Below are 16,212 nucleotides of genomic sequence, written 5' to 3'. Positions count from 1 at the left end.
AAAGTTACTAAAAATGTATAAGATAGAAATGTTAACCACATCAATTTATTATATCCTGTACAAGAATCAAACTGTCATGCTGTATGCCCTAAATGTATATGTTTAAAAAGTAGTATGTTTGTATATACATATATAGTGTATACATACATATATGTTTAACAAGTATAAATAAGGTATATCTATATATGATATATAATATACACCATATATGTATAAAGAGAGAGAGAGAGAGAGAGAGAGAGAGAACAAGAGATAGTGTGGGGGTTGTTCTTCCAACAGTACCTTCTCAATAGGCCCCACCTTTTAAAGATTTCACTACTTCCCATTAGTGTCACCCTGGACCTTTGGACATCCAAATTTTATTCAAGCTATAGGAATAGCCTTATGAATCCAGACCATCAATGACCTGGTAGATTATTAATAATGCTCAGATAAAATAAAGAATGATATAGAGATTAAATCAATTCAAATGTCACTCAGAGAAGATTCTAAGAGCGGTGAATGAGAATCAAATCCTCCCCAACCTGTTTTCAAGGACATGGTAACTGTTTTGTATAAACTTTATAGCAGAAAGAGAAGCATAGCCATTGAATTCATCCTGACAAACATGGAGTTCGTCATGCTCTTCAAGCTTTTGAAATGTTATATTCTGCAATCTCATATTACTGCAAATGTAAAATTGTAATCTGATAGAGATTTTCGTACAGGGTATAGATTTGAGAGTGAGGCTCATAAAAGTGACTTTTCAAGGCTCAAAAAGTAGATGTGTTTTTCCAAGGAGGAACTTACAGTGGAGCACAGACAGTAAAGACCTTGTAAGTTATATCCAGGTTTTTTCCTAAAATCTAGCAAATTAAGGGAAAAAACACCTAATAAAGTTGGATTGAAATATTTTAAATGAACTTGACTACCTGAACAGCAGGAGGAAAATGGTGATAAAGTCTTGTCACTCAAAGATCCATGGCCAGATAAGATGGAGACAGAAGAAAATGCTATAACCAACATACATCAAAGTCGTTGTCACTCACTCTACAAGAGGAGGAATGAGATTTTTAACCAGGCCGGCTATTTTCCTGACTTCATTCATAGTTTCTCTTTGGAGACTTTATATAAGCATAGACCTACTAGTATAATTAAGAAAAACTACAAAATTCAAAAGTATAATCAAGATGTTTCTACTACACAAAAGTACCATAGAATGTGACTTTTAAAAATGTTTTCAACATACAGAAATCATTCATTGAACTGTGTCTACAGAATTTTCCATTTTATCATGTATAATCAAACTCATACATGCAGTCGAAAAATTAAGCTCCAATTAGATATGGTGCTATCACTCTATATTGGAAAACACATGGCTACAATTAATCATTCTATTTCAACTACATGTGTCTGTGTTTTAAAACACAACGTCTGATTGTTAAATCCACAGGGACCCATGGTTAATTTCTTATTTTCTTCATTTGGGTAATTTCTGAGAACCTTTTAAAGTAGGTTTAACACTTCACAAATTTTAGCCCATTATTATTATTCTCTCCTCCACACAGAATTCATCTTATGTTCCACTAGAAGCCTGGCTCTGGCTAGCACAAATGATTGAATAAGTTTTAATTATTTTTCTTCCAAGCCTGAATGGTCCCATAACTATACCTTAAGAAGAGTAGATTCTTTCGTCTCTACAAAGACTTGCTGAAGACTTCACAGAGGCTAAGAGAATAAGACTTTTGTTCAAGGAGTTGCTAAGAGGAAAATTTTGCATATCATTTTTTAAGTAAAAGATTCTTTGTTCACTACAGCTCACTTTCCCTACTATTCTCCCATCACTAATAAATAACTGAAATCTAGTTATCATGGATGTTTTTCCCCCATAAGACTATATAAAAAATATTATGGTTCAAGCTGAGTACCAGTGGCTAATGCCTATTACCTGAGCTACTCAGGAGTCAGAGCTGTGAGGATCACAGTTCAAAGCCAGCCCAGGCAGGACAGACAATGAGACTCCTGTCTCCAGTTAAACACCAGAAAGCCACAAGTCCAGCTGTGACTAAAGTGGTAGAGCACTAGCCTTGAACACAAAAGCTCAGAGAGAGTGCCCAGGTCTTGAGTTTAAGCCCTACGACTGACTCTCTCTCTCTCTCTCTCTCTCTCTCTCGCTCTCTCTCTCTCACACACACACAGATATCATGGTTCCCCAATAAAAGAGTAAAAGAAATATCCTTGAAACCTTTATGAAATCATCTTTGACTATGGAGAATTAGTGCTAAGTACTCTCCAAGTACAGAAGGTATCTCTACTCTGCCACCCATGAGACTCTAAATCTCATCATGAACTATCTGCTGAGCTCTTATATGGCTGGCTGAAGCATCAGATGTTTCTTTTGACCTCTGTTCAATATCTCTGGATGTGTATTGACTTCCAGTACCATCCCCCACTTTTCTCTATATTATGTGATTATATATATATATATACATATATATATATCATACAGCACAGCTAAGAAGAATGGACTTTAATATTAGTCTTTGACTAGAAAGGATCAAAAGGCAAAGCAGTGACAAAAATACTTCTTTGATGTATTTTTTTATATTTCTGAAGGGGGAAATAGTCAAGCTGAAATGGTTACTTACTTTTCACTCCTAATCTCTGACAGGCTGCCGTCTTCCATAAAACTCAGAAACGGAGCTTCTTCCTCTATTAAAGCTCCCAAAATACAATGCTCCCAGCAGGTGCTACCTAGCAGTGATTGCCAAGAGACCTGGAACAATAAAAAAAAACACACATGGAAGCACAATGGATTTGGTAAGGAGCTCTATTGTTTTAGTTTCAATAAATAGTGAAGCCTACACTTAAACTAAGGCTCCATCTACCCTTATAACATTTACATATGCATTCTTATAGCTTCTCCACCAGAATACAAAACGTTTGAACTGTGATGGAATGCAAGGAAATAGCTCTTTGTTTCCTATGAGATTCCCTTGAAATGACCCCTTCAAATAGACCTATGATCGGTACTAGGTCCACTTCCTAGGATGGATTGGGAAATTCCTAAAGCCTCTGGTTTCAGATGTGAACTGAAGTTCAGGTGAGCAGGAGTCAAAGAACAATCACTCTTCCCCAAGCCCTTCCCATAAAATTTGCTTATCTGAAATCCTGAAATGAACAAGCCATTAAGGAACTTGAGGGCAGAAAAAGAGAATATATGAAGAGATGTAAGTCGCAGCCATCCTTACTCTTTTTGTTTGTTGGTTGGTTGGTTGGGGAGCTTGAACACAGGTCCTGGGCTCTGTCCCTGATTCTCTATGTGCTCAAGAATAGCTCTCTACCACTTGAGCTACAGCACCACTTCCCGTTTGTGAGTGGCTAATTGGAGATGAGAGTTTCATGGGGACTTTTCTGCCCAGTCTGGCTTTGAGCTGCGGTCCTCCGAGCTCAGCCTCCTGAGTGGCTAGGATTAGAGATGTGAGCCACCAGTGCCTGGCCATCCCTACCTGTGCTTTAGAATCCCTTTATTCCACTGCTTTGGGAAGGATGCTGGAAGCCCGGAGTTTGGGTTTTTTTCTTTCTCTTTCTGCAGGCTCTTTTGGAGAGAGGTTAATAAGTTGGCTGTGGGGATCCAAACAGGAAAATGCTAATTGCCAGTGAAGGAGCTGTGTGGTCAAAATCTAACAGAATAGGTGAAAAGATTAATTCACAAGATAGCTAAATGTCCCGAAAACGTTAGGAATTTACTTAATTGCACATAAAACTCAGATGTTAGTATTACAAAGCAAGAAGAAAGAATGGGGATAATAGCATTATTATTTGCAGTGTATATGGCCATTTCAAGAAGAAGATAAATGCTAACTCAGTGTCTTCACTGATAATTACTGTTTCAAAAACAGAAATAATACCAATACCTTCCTACTGTCAAGTGCTAGGCTATAGTATGGTTTTTCGTATTATCTCTATTCTCAGAACAACTGAAATTAGATAATTATTGTAATGCTCCATATTAGGTATCTAATTCTATAAAGCTATAAGCCTTAGAAATTAAGTAGTGAGAATCAAGCTTGAAATTTGTGTAATTGAGACCATTACAATGGAGACAGAACCCACACTGAGTGTGTATTCAATTACACTAAATCAAAAAAAGAAAAAGAAGTTTTTATGGCTGGGGAGAAGAAAGAGGTTTTTCAATTAGCTTAAACCAAAGAGGAAGTGAAGTTTCTCTCTTATATAAGGCAAAAGGTGCTTGCCCAGAAAAGGTTTGGTAAGGGACAATTGTCCTTGATGCTTGCATTTCAGAGTGTTGGTTTGCAAGCCCAAGACAAAGCTATGCACAGTCCCCAATGCCCTCAAGAAGGTTCTAAGAAGATTAGCACCTCAAAGGGACAGTGAAAAATAAACAGCTATAACATTTCTACAGTGAATATTCTGAGAAAGGAGGCGAGAAAGAGTTGGGAGCTGCTTGTATAATATTTAGCTCAGGTGATGAAATACTAGAGTCTTCTTGGTAAACCATTTGCATCAAGGGCCACACCCACTCCAGGTAAGAGCCAACAGGAAACAATGAAAACAATAAGGAAAATACAAGTCATTTAGAATCTACTTTAATTGATACCTGTAAACACTAAATTGGCAATATAATAATGCATATGTATAAGTGTTAATTATGCATATATGTGTATATATATTTGTAAATATAGAATGTTTAAAACGTAAAAATATTTAATACCTAATACCTAAAAATACGTTTAAACTCCCTATATCCTTTGCTTTATTTAGTCTCATTGTCATTTCTAAAATAATGTGTGACTTCAAGCACATTTCTTTTTCTTTAAGATTATATGTCACCATTCACTAATCATAGAAAGGGAGTTTCATTAGGATCCTTACACAAAAGCATAAAATGTAGACCAATCAATCTACCTCTCCTATTACTGGCTTTTAACCTCTTTCCCATTTCTTAAAATTGTTGTAACTGATCTCACTGCTGCATTTTCACATATACATATACAGTGCATGATTTATCCTCACCATATACCGTCTTCTCTCTAGCTCATACCTGCCTTCCATTGGAGCTTGTTTAACTTTCCTACAGTTCTCATTTTGTCTTTGGTTATTAGTGTGTATTTGTATTATTTGTACCCAGTGGCTTCACTCCAGTATCCTGAATAGGTATGTATATACATCGTGCATGAGTGTGTGTTAGAATGAATTTCTCAACTGCTCTCTTTCTCCATCCTCTCTAATCCTCTACTTCTCAGTAACCTTCAGTGGGATTGCTTGTCCACTTATCACACACCAAAGTGATGTTCTTTGATATTATTCACCCTCCATCTTTCTCTTTCCCCATCCTAAAAGCCACATAGCTTCCAGCATATTCTCTGTGAGTATACACATCTATACATATACATCTACACATGCATACATGTCTTTTAGGTCTAGATTCCATAAATAAGGAGTAAAATGAAATATTTGAGTTTTTGAATCTGGTTTATCTTGCTCATTGTGATGATATGAATGAATGAAGAGCTTTGTGTACATCGAAAGAAACAATGACTCGAAAGAAGAGACAACCCCTAGAACTGAAGAATGTCTTCACTACAAATTCAAAGAACAGAGCATTAATACCCATGATATACAAAGAGCTCTGACAAAAACCTAAACAGAAAAAGAAAAAATACCCTAATAAAGACATAGACCCCCCAAAAAAAGAGCAGATAATTCTTTGAAGAAGAAATAGAAATGACTAGAGACACTTGAGGGATTAATTGTTCACTATCTTTATCCAAGAAGCAAATACAAATTTGAACAATCACAGTTCTTCGAGCATTTGAAAAGAAACTAGGGGATGCTAAAGATGGGGTAAGATCTGGGTCTGGGGGCAAGCACATTTGCAGAGCTTCAACACCACTCCTGAAGGACAGGTCTGTGCATGGGGTTCCTAAGTGTCCTTCTGCTTAAGAAACATAGGCTCCCTAGGCTTCATTTGTAAGAATTAGTGTGTGTGTGTGTGTGTGTGTGTGTGTGTGTGTGTGTGTGTGTGTGTGTGTGTGTCTAGGATAGTCCTAGCAGAGGATCACAATAACTCAATAGCTCTGGACATATGGCCATACAAAATGATGCTAATCATAATGAACTCCAAGATATGGAAACAAGAGGGGTTTTTTGTTGTTGTGGACTTTGTTGTCATCAACGAACTGTATCAAGTTCTATTCTTTTCTTTTCTTTTTCCTTTTGGTTTATCCCCGGTAGTCACTGTCTTTGATTCCGGTACCCTGTGTCTTGTATATACATTTATCTGATTTGGGAAAGGGAAGGAATAACAAAATGCTGAAACAAGGACACAGGGGGACCAATGCAGCAATGAGTCTCATGAGACAGGGGATTCTCATGAGGTTGGGAATGAACTTTATAACTTCAGGTGGGGAGAAGAGGATGGAGTTGAGGAGGGAAGGGATAGAGAGAGAGAGATGAAGGAATGGATAACAATGTTCTACAAGAAATATACTCATTGCCTTACTTACGTAACTATAACCCCTCTGTACAGCACCTTTACAGCAAAATAAAATATAAAAAAGAAGAAAAAAATTTAAAAAGACTGCCTTTGAAAAATAACATCACGGAGGGAGATTTTCTTGGCAAATATATATGTGATAGACATAAAAGATGAGGACATTCCATATGACTTATCAGTATACTCCATTTCAGTTCTCTAGAGTACCACAGATTTTAGAACACCCAAGGTCACACAGTCAAGAAGACATACTAACAATGAATTGTTTTGTGTTGTTTAAAGAGACATCCAGGTTGAAGGCCTGGCCACTACAGTGACCACAGACTTGTGTGGGTGTGATCATTCCCAATCATGTAGGTAATAGGAAGTCATTGATGGAACAGGGCCATGCTGTGTTCTACCCCTGCCCGATATGTACCCCGGGCAGCTGCCTGTATGTAGCAGTGTGCCAGTGCAGAGGCACTGCACTGATGCACAGGAGGGCCCTTTGGCCGACATGGTGCTGGATTTTAATAATAATAATAATGATGATGATAATAAATTAGGTACAGAATGCCCTTCTGTAGTGTGGCAACAGACAGCAGCTAAGTTGTCCAGACATACTGTTGTTGCAGGCCTTGGTAGAATAAGCTTACAAAACTAGTATTTGGGCGCTGAGTTTCATAAAGTTTGCAAAGTGAAATCACTTGGATTCCAACATTTTATTTGCCGCGGCTTCTCAAAGTAACTGAACTCAATTGAACTCAGGGTCGCTCCTCTGTGTTTACATTCTTGAAAGTGATTATTCTGTGAAGCAGATCATTGCACTAGGCAGTGTATTTTTCTTTTTTGCAGTGTAGAAAGTCATTTTTGCTTTACTGTCCTAATTGTCAGAGATGATTAGAAAACATTTTGTATGACCCTACCTTCTAGAAGCTAGGATAACAGCTGGTCAGCACTAAAGAACAAGACACCATAGTCTAAGCTTGACCTTGTTCTGTTTGTTAATCACAATTATTGACTCTTACATGGTATGCAGACAGCACTTCAACATATAGGAAATGAAAAAGTCTTTGAAGGATCAATTCAAGATGTAGCAATGAGTGGCACTGTAAGGGTGTAAAAGCATAGTGTTATTGGAATGAGAGCCTAACCATGGCCTATTTCTCTTTCCAGCCTGAGGGGATGCTTTGGTGGCTGTCGATTTCCTGGCCTAAAATGTTGTTTTAAAACCAACACTCTCTGTGCTACTCCATTGAAGAAGAAAACAATTTCATGCCTTTTATCTTAGCTGTGGCTAGTAACAAGAAAAAAAATAACTTCAAAAAAGAATACAAAAACCTTGTTTATAGTAGTTTTGATATGTAAGTATATAATTATATGTATATGTAGTTTTATACTCTCTCATCTCCTCTCAAGAAGTACATTTTAGAAAAAAATAATATGCATATGTGATAATGTAGTATGTAAGTTAATCTGTGATGGTAAATCATTCTTAGGGAGGAAAAAATAACTCAAAGTTCAAATGTATAACCTTAGGTGATTTCCAAGCTATAAATATTGTATTGTAAAAATAATTTTACTAAGAACTGTCACTGGGAAAGGATGTACTACAATCCAACAATGTTATTGATTTGCAAAAGATGGAAATCCTCATTTTTTGCATGGTGAATTTACTACCATGTCCCTTCAAATAACCACAACAATAATAACAACAACAAGTGTCTGGGAATTTCATTGCAACACTTGGTTAGAATGAAGTGTCAGAGGGGTTCATGTGGACATTTAACAAGGTTGGCCCTATAGCAATGTTTATGATGTTTATGGCTCTACATTATGCTTATGATATTAAGAGGATAGCTGGACCTGATTGGGAAACAGAATGGTGAATGGTTTTTCAGTCTTTGTATAGTGTGGCTTCAGAGAGAGAATTGTGTTCTGCACTTCATGTACTTGATTCAGCCACTTAAGAGCTCTCTGGAACATAAACCAATCATCTGTCCATTCTATGAGAGTGGCTGGTGTTCAGTCCATCTCTCGAAAACTAGAAGCAGAACTATTCAGATCCATTGTGAATTTTGCTCATAAAGGACAAAGTGATCCAAGGACAGGCTTCCAACCTACAGCTAAGTGAGTAAGACAATGCTCCTCTGGTTTCTCTGTTGTCAGCGGGTTCTTTATCTCCCACTCAAAATTTCAGCAGTTTCAAGTTGTCTGTGCCAGGATCAGAGAACAAATTCTGTGTCTCTTACCGAATCTCAATGTTCTGGTTTGTCACATGGGAGCATGTCTGCACTGGTCCCTGTCCTTGCAGTGAAGTCTGAGGAAGACGTAGAGATAGTAGCTGAATTCCATCTTCACTGTTCAACCTTTATGTCTTTCCACAGGTGGCTGAGGGACTTCACCGAACAAGCACATTAAGAATTTGACTAGGCCTTGATCAATAACAATGAATTAGGTTTATCTGTACCTTTTGGCTTTAAATAAACCCCACTCTATTAGATTCATGATCCAAAATTTGGTCTATAAAAATCATGAATATGTTCAATTGGATATTTCCTTTTTGAAAAAAAATAAATTTACTTTTTGTTATCTTGAAATAATTGTACAATGGGGTTTCAGGGCATCTTGATCAATATCATCCCTTCTTCTCTCTCCTTCCCCCAGTTGATGATCTTAGAGAATAAAAGTTAAGAATAACTTTTACTTCCAGGTGCCAATGGCTCACGCCTGGAATACTAGCTACTCAGGAGGCTGAGATCTGGGGAAGGTGGTTTGAAGCCAGCCCAGGAAAGAAAGTCCAAAAGTTTCGTATCTCCAGTTAATCACAAGAAAAAGCCAGAAGTAACACTGTGGCCCAAGTGATAGAGTGCTAGCATTGAACAAAAGGAGCTCAGAAATCACACCAAGGCCCAGAGTTTAAGCCCCAAGACTAAAATAAAAACAAAAAGAAAAAATTTAAAACCCTTTTTCTTATATGCATTGAGTGATTTTTATGCAGCAACTACTTTGATATGAAGAAAGATATTAGATTATAAGGTAGAAAAAAAGAAACAAGAAGAAAAGAGATGTAGCCCACGAATGAATGGTTAAGTGGCAAAAAAACAAAGAGAACTGTAAAAACAATATTAAAGCTCTAGCTCTGGAGTAATAGGTTCCAAACTGATCTTCTCTGTTATCCCTTATTGTTCCATCATCAAATGCTTTTCTGACATTAGCATGCGGCTAAATCACCTTGAGGGCTTGTTAGAATTCACATTGCTGGCCCAAACTCCAGAGTTTATTGGATGTTGTTGGAAAATCTACATTCCTAACAAATTCTGAGTGACATTGATGTGATGGTTAGGTCAACTCTTTTGAAAAGTTGTGCCCAAATGCTAGCTAATTTTGACTCAAGGACAGGGAGAGAATTAAAAATACGTAGATTTGGAGGAGGAAGCAATAATGGAAACAAAGAGAAAATATTCTAGTTTTAAAAAGCTCATTCATGTCTAGAATGCAGCTATCTAGAAAAGATTCTAAAGATTATGATATAAAATATCAACAAACTGTTGATGACACTGTTTCAGTGTCATTGTTTGTGTGCAAAAGAAAAAAAATGTTGCTTTTATATATAGTAACTCAATTGACTCTTCCTAGAATAGTTGAAGTATAGTAAAATGTTAGATTATTGATATTCATAAATAAAAATAAAGATGAATGTGTCCCTGACTTATTAAGCTCACCTGGGTAAGAAGTTCCTGACACAACTTTTATCCATGCTTCTACATATCTAACTTCATGCCATTTCTGCTGCAGGACTCTAGGCTTTAAATAAGATACACTCCAAAGACAGTAGCTGTTTATATAAATCAGCGAGTGCAAGTTCATAAAAGTAACAAATAGTTTCCTATAAAGCTGAAATCAAATTGCTTTGTCCACAAGATTCTAGGGCAATAGGAAAAACAGTAGCCAAGGAAAGAAAGAGTTAATGTAGGGTCTTTAAAAGGCAAAATTAGCATGAAGGTCAATGATGGATGAAAATAGGTAAAGATTAGACACAGATTGTTTGCTTTACTGTTGGCATTGTATGCAATGAAAACAGGGTTGGCCTTGTGTTGTTTTGCATGAGAATATTTTCAACCCAACTATGGCTCTTGGTCACTTAGGACTGTCCTGATCTTGAGTGCTCAGGGCTATGAGTGTCCAGAAATTTCAGTAAATAGATCTGATAATGTGAAACTCTATATCTAGTGATGTCTTCTAATTATATGGCTATACTACCCTTATACACTTGTGATAAAATATGTGAAATCGGGACTTATGGCAGCTATTTATAATCCTACTACTCAGAAAGCAAGAAGAACTTGAGTTTGAGGCAAACTTGAGCTAAATAATAAGAACCCATTTCCACATGAACAAATTAACTCAACAAATAAAACGCATGAGGATATTATGGCAAATGTTTGTGAGAGTCTTATTTCTGTTTCTTCTCTCTTGCTACTTCTGCTAAGGCCCAATTCTCTCTGATGCACTGAGGACTTCTAAAGTTTCTGTTGAGAAAGAAAGAAAACAGAGAAAGAAACTGGATAAACTACTTTATCTCTAATATAAGCAGACTTCAATTACAGATCCATTGTAATAAGGTTAATCTTACAAAGGACTTTGGAAACTGATCTTACTTCTTAGAAATGGTGATTTACCATCCAAGTTCACAGTTCTAAAAGTTCACTGAAGCAAACCAGTGTGCAAAAGTACAAAGTTTCAGCTCACAGATATCTGAGATGTCAAACACAGTTTTCAAGTGTGTCAATATAGCTATGATTTATTCTTAACATTGTAGACTAATGCCTTTGTTTTGGCACATGGTTTCTTTGATAAGTACTGGTGGAATTCACCTGTGAACATTTTTTTTCCTATTTCAACATAAATCATTTTGACACAGAGCTCACATAAGGTTTTAAAATTCTCTGAACAGCCCCTCTCTTCAACCATGATATTTGATATGTAATCAAGGTAATTACCACTGTCATTGTTAATATTACATAGTGAGAAAAAATCATATTCTGGGGTACTTGTTAATAATTCAGTGTCTCAGGATGTAATTCTGAATATTTAATTTCTATGTCTGAGAGAAAGATGCATAATTTGCATTTTGAAAAGGCACCCTTCCCAGCTGGATACTAAGGTAATGGCTGACCAGTCTGGCCTCCTGAAAGGCAGTCTCTGGACCAGACTTGGTGGTAAAAAGGTTACCGAGGAATGCTCTCCAAATTAGTTCCAATGGGGAGGGACAAGTAGGCCAAGAGAAAAGGCAGACAGTGGACTCCGCCTCCTGGGAGGAGCTCTGCAGATAATGGCTCTTCAGATAGGTGGACAGCAGGATTGAGAACTGAAATCCTTCTCCCTTGCCATCACCAAAGAATGATCTTATCCAAATGTCCTAGAACAAGGCTGGCCCTGTGAAAGGCAGCTGTTCATCTGAGAAGCCAATAGACAAGGCCTCATCTTCAGGCAACAACCACCGTGTTTCGTAGCCAGAATTCAAGTGAGGTATCTAACTAGCACCGATCAGTGGGCTATGGTCAGAATAGTATGTTCACCTACTTCTCAGATAGAAAGAGGAAGAGGAGGCAAGCTAACCAAACAGATAATGGTGAGCACTACACAGATGGGATTGTCCATGTTCTAGCAGTTTCTCAGACAGCTCAGAGAATAGCCATTAAGGTCTGCACAAGGTATGTGCTCAGGAGCAGAATGTGCTCCCAAGGTTTTGATCTAACAGTGTTTGAGACAACGTTGGTTCCCTTAGGGGGCTGAAGTGTGTAAATAATGTGACAGAAAAGCTGGGAAGTGAAACCCATGTAGTGGCCTCAGATGGGGTGGGAGACAGCTGATCTGTGTGGGATGCGAAAGGTCTGCGTGTGAAACTTTCCTTGATGAGTAGGAAAAAGTCTCATAAAAGCAGAAAGGAACATGGAAATGCCCTTGGGTTCCCATGAGCCTCAGCAATATCTGGGAAGCACTTAAAATGCTGGATTTGCAATATCCAATCCTAAATAAAGAATTTAGCTTTGTGCTCATTGAACATCTGATACAGCTGGAAGAAAGTGATTGACATCATGGTTACCGAAGTACATGAAATCAAAGTTAATATACAGTCAAGGGAGACATTTTCTGTGTTCTCTTGTTCGTCCTAGTCACCTAATTAAGCTAGGAAGGGAGATGGCCCTGCTTAAATGAATACATTTATAAATACTTTGAGGACTAATGAGCCTTTGACATCATTTAATTGTGTGTGGGGAATCAAAAGCCAACTATACATTTCTGATTCTCAGTTACAGGCTTCTGAAAACTTAGCTGGGTAGATCAAATCTTGACTTTAAATAACTTCAAAATTTCAGTGCTATTTAACATGAGTAAAGTAAAAATGTATTGAAGAGGCTAATCAGCACAAGGGAAGTATGTTTCAGATTTAAGTCACTTCAATGCCACCCACGTAGTCACTGTTAGATACAAAATGGCTTTATGTACCAAAGATCACAGTTGGAATTCTCATGGCATTTTAAAGGTAATAATTAATCAAAAATGATATGTCAAGATAAATCTCCTTTTATTTATTTTCTTCTAAACTGTATGTTGACTTTGAACAAAAGAAATGTAGAGCAGTAGTGAAACCTCTCCTGGTACGTTTCGCCTAATATAAATGTCATGTACTTGACATCCAAGAACTTTAGGAACTGTGAAGAGCGAGAAAGTTTTAGCTTCTATATGTCAGGTTTCAGTAAAACCAATGTAAAATTTCACGAAGATAGGAAGGTGCTATAGTTTGCATTTTGCTAGAACCCAAAAAGGCAAAGCTCTCTAGCCACTTCTGTGTTGTGAAAACGTGGTAAGAGCAGATCTATGAGACCCCACTAGAAAATGTGGGAACAATGATCAAATAGTATGTCTTCTACATACATAATACCTACTCTGTTTTGGTAATCATCAGTAAGTAACAAGTAATGGTATATGACAGGGAGTTTTTTAAAGTACTTTTTAGGAATAAAGAAAGAACAAAAATCTCAATTAGAATTTTAAAAAGAGCACATTTATTTTATACAGAAAGACTATATTTATAGCTATACCGTAGGGAATTAAGGTAATCAAAATTCCTCTAAATATAAGAAACTGGAAAAGAAGCAGAAACTGCATAAAAGTCTATAGAGCACAACATTCTTTTCTCATTTGGGACCAATATTGGCACTTGTCCATTTTGAAGATCAAAATACAATGTTATTATATGTATTTTAATGTCACTGTTCTACATAAGATCCTCTGTAATTTGTGATATAGTAAACATCATGCAATGAGGAATAACTCCTTATCTTTCTCAACAGGAAAATGCTTATTATTGTGGCTGGTTTATCATATTGATAGATCTTTCAAAGACCTGGCATGTTAAAATACAGTTATAAAGTATTGATCTCAAATACTGTAAGCAAAAATAGTATGAATTTATAAACACATATGAAACCACAGGTATATATAGACGTGTATGACTATGAATATAAATGCTTTGTATACATATATTAACATAAAACATACATAAATATATGTGTAAATAAGTATATATTCCTATAAAATACAAATCTATGTTTTATATATAATGAGTATGTTTATGTTTACAGACATGCCCAGTGGTCTTTTTTTTTTATCGGTCCTGGTGCTTGAACTCTGGGCCTGAGCACTGTCCCTCAGCTCTTCAGATCAAGGCTAGCACTCTAGCACTTGAGCCACAGCGTCACTTCTGGTTTTCTGGTGGTTTATTGGAGATAAGAGTCTCATGGTCTTTCCTGCCTGGGCTGGCTTTGAACTGTGATCTCAGCCTACTGAGTAGCTAGGATCACAGGTGTGAGCCACCAGAGCCCAGTGATCTCCAACGGTCTTAAAGTAACTTTAGCAGGATAGAAATTATGACCTCCAACATCAAAATGTACTTGTTCTTATTTGGTAAATGTGCTAAAGTCCCTGGGGAATGTTTCTTAGACAACACCTTCATATGAGATTTCAACAGCCTAATTGTAACTTATTTTTGTCATATAATTACCTGGTAATTTATTTTTCCATTCTAGGCTATATTTGTTCCTAGTTCAAAGACAGTCTCCTAAATGTTTTATTTTCCATATGTCCAAAAGAACAGCGTTTTATCTGTTAGAGAGTGTTAAGTTATTTGCCTCAATTACCCAAGCTCCACAAAATATAAATCTTGACTCATCTCTGAACTAATATAAAAGAAATAATAAAACCTTGAGCAGGAGTATCCAGACAACACATTTCCAATAATTTCTGAATTTTTCAGTCTTGTGAGACACAGAGGAGAAGAAAAAAATGCAACATTGGGACCAATATTTTTTCTTGATTTAGTAGAGAAACTAAAACACAAGCTCTGTAACAATCCATCTCTATAGCCTACAGTGTCCTGTTGTACACTTTACCTTCTGAATCTTCATCTCTGTCTATATTACCCTCCATACACTTGTGGACTGAACGCTCGGTGATAATGAGGTAAAGTGCATCCTAAGTCTGCCCAGCACTTGTGGTTTCTTATCATGGAAATCATAGCTTCCCTGTGTCCTAGGTCCCACCTTGTTCCAGCGTGATGATCTGTTGCACACAACTAAAGGGAAAAAAGTAAAACCAGAAAATGGACTTGTGGGTGCCAGCCCTAGGCCATGCTGTGCTTCACGGTATAAAATGGGGATGGATGTGCTGCAGTGAATGCATCTCAGAAGCAGCCAACTCCACCCCCGACATCACAGAAACCCTGCCCCAATCTGGCTTGCGATTCTATTCTGGGAATTCACAACTTGGCTTTGAATTTGACCATAGTAGGAAAGGGTTCAGGTAAACACTCTGAGATCCTTCTTCTACGAGACGTTTCTAAATTATACAACATTGGATGCTGTGATTCTAAAGCCTGATATGAGTTTATTTCCTTTGAATTTAATTATTTAAGACAGGGCAATCCTCAGTAATTACTGGGAGATGTTTATCTGTTTTATTCATTTAGCCACTCACCAAATATTTAGTGAGTATACAGACAAGAAGTTTTTTGTGATACTAAAAGTTATATAACTGATGCAAACATATCCATTGCATTGTATTCAACTCCTCTAGCTAGAACACATAGACATACAAAACTATAGCACATTTTTACTTATAAACACAAAAGAATACGCCAATGATAAAACTAAGTAAATCTCAGTAATACGTTTAGTTCAGATATAAGCACATAGGAATTCAGAGGATGATGGTGCCGCTTTTAGCTTATAAATTAATTGAAATTCAGGTTCAGTGTGGAATTGGAGTTAGGAAGTGGGAAGAGGTTATATTTACACTTGATAAGAAAGAAAGATACAGAGAAGATAGAGATACAGAGAATAGAAGAACAAAAGGTGCACTAAGAACTTTTACATTAATTCACAGTATGGCTAGTGTCTGTGCTGTATAAAGACAAATAATCAAAAAGATGCTAGTGGTTAATTACATCAAGATGACAAGATTACATCAGAATCATGCTCCACATCACAGAGAACCATTGACCATTTTGGTCATCTCCACTTGAAGAGTGAAGTAATCAGAAAACTGATTTGTCTGAAGGATCCAGAGTACACTTTGAAAATAATTAGACTGTGGAAAACAGAGATGAGTAGTCTGCTACAGCTTCCCTGAGGTACTGTCAGGTGGATTCAAATGGCAGCAAGAAGGCA

Source organism: Dipodomys spectabilis, unplaced genomic scaffold (assembly GCF_019054845.1).
Source record: "Dipodomys spectabilis isolate Male_0828 unplaced genomic scaffold, ASM1905484v1 ptg000169l, whole genome shotgun sequence".
NCBI lineage: Eukaryota > Metazoa > Chordata > Mammalia > Rodentia > Heteromyidae > Dipodomys > Dipodomys spectabilis.
Note: the sequence above shows the minus strand (reverse complement) of the source record.